The following is a 2,005-nucleotide window of genomic DNA, read 5'->3' as shown; positions in this document are numbered from 1 at the left end:
CTTCCCAGAGTGAAAAGAGCTAATTCGTAAATCTTTAAAAAAGCTTTTTAAGGGCGAAGCTCCTTAGGGTGTAGCCTTGTTCGTCCGGCGTCCGTGCTCACATTGATTGCCATCCCATCTGTCTTCTTAAAAAAAGAAAAAAAATGTTTGCGCAGTCGACAGGATTCGAACCTGTGCGGGGAGACCCCAATGGATTTCTAGTCCATCGCTTTAACCACTCGGCCACGACTGCGGGACGAGTAGGGGGCTCCGAGATGTGGTAGTAACTCAAGAGCTGGGGATGTCATGGATGAAACGTTGCATGTAGCCGCTCAACGTCTATACAGGAGAGGGCGCCGCGGTCAAATGCGTACATAATCACGTTAAACTTTGCATGGATTGGCTCAACGTTTATAGACGAGAGGGCGCTGCGGTCAAATGCTCAAATGCGTATGCACCATCAGCACTACCTATGAACAATAAAATCAGTATCATCAGCACGACCAGAGCTTCGCCCCAATCAACATCATTCACCACGTAAAGATGCGGTCATTTCTTTTTTTTTTTTATCTGCACACTAACAGATTGGCATGTTTGTACAATAAGACGATTACTGTTTTTTGTGCAAGAGACTGAACTTCGAAGACCGTGGAGTAGGTGTTCCTGGGCTGCTGGGATGATATCCTGTTCTTGGACGTGCTCAAAAAAGATCTGCCGACGGCTCGCAGGATGTGTTTTTTGCCTATGAGAGGACGTGCTTCCCATATGATCTCGTATTTTTACTGGGCCTGCATGCTATTTGGAGATGTAGGATGGCAGTTTGTCATGCGGATCTGGATGCCCGTCCAGCGTCCAGGTCCTCAACGTCAACTAGAACAACGGACATCATTTTCCAGTGCTGGGAAGACCTCATAACAGCTATCGCTCAGCCAGTTTCGCCCCAGCGTTCGACTCTGCTGTTACGCCGACTTCGACGCCCGCGACGCTCTATTATTATCTTTTGTACTCTTTTATTTTTGGCACAAGTTCGTCACATTAAACGTTTATTTCTTTCTGTTTATTTATTGTTTTTTTGGTCACCACCCGTGACAATATTAATAATATTAGTGGTAAGTTGTTAGATGCGAGTTAAGTGTTCGGTCTGAAGAAACAAAATGTCATCTTTTTGTCCACGACTGTATGCTCCTGTTATGGGGTAGTTCTTTGATGGTTATGTCTAATAAAAAAAAAAAAAAAAGACGCCGTGTCCTTGTTAGTTTAGAATACCGTTGCATGCATCTTGAGTGCAACATTCAATAGCACATGTAACTTGGCAGGTCGACTTCTCGCTTTGGTGCATACAAACAAAGAGGCATTAAAATGCCTTTTGAGATCCTCGTTTTATTGTCGTAATTCAATCTACGAGCTCTAAGCATCCTAAAAAAAAACGAAATTACATACATGCGCGGCCGATTTTCATATTGAAAGAAGTGCTGAAGGCTTCCGACACTTACCGTTGGCCCAGAACAACAGATCGTGTTACCATCGTGCCAAATATGGTCAAACGACGGACGGCACTTGTCAGCCAGTCACGAGCGATGGGTTCCTGCGCAAACGAGCGGCCGACTAGTCCCGCTCGTCCGCGCAGGAACCCATCGCTCGCGAGTGGCTGACAAGTGCTGTCCGTCGTTTGACCATATTTGGCACGGTGGTAAGTTGGTAACGTCATCTGTCGTTTTGGGCCAATGGTAAGTGTCGGGGACTTTCAACGCTTTTTTAATATGCAAATCGGTCGTGCATGTATGTAATTTTTTTTGTTAGGATGCTTGGAGCTCGTAGATTGAGTTATGGCCATAAAACAAGGATCTCAGAGAGCACTTTAGTGCTGTTTTAAGTCTTACATGGATGAAGGAGCACTGCAAGTCTGCCTAATGACTGGTCCAATCAACTTTAGAATGATGACCTCCATCCCTGTGGTCATCTAAGTTAGAGGCGTCGCTAACCCACGCGAGAATTGAAGAAGAGCCGAAAATAAAGAGCCAAAAAG

The sequence above is a fragment of the Ixodes scapularis genome, unplaced genomic scaffold (genome assembly GCF_016920785.2).
Source record: "Ixodes scapularis isolate PalLabHiFi unplaced genomic scaffold, ASM1692078v2 PGA_scaffold2__306_contigs__length_199485367, whole genome shotgun sequence".
Lineage (NCBI taxonomy): Eukaryota > Metazoa > Arthropoda > Arachnida > Ixodida > Ixodidae > Ixodes > Ixodes scapularis.
The sequence above is the reverse complement of the archived record's forward strand: the minus strand, read 5'-3'. Positions refer to the sequence as shown.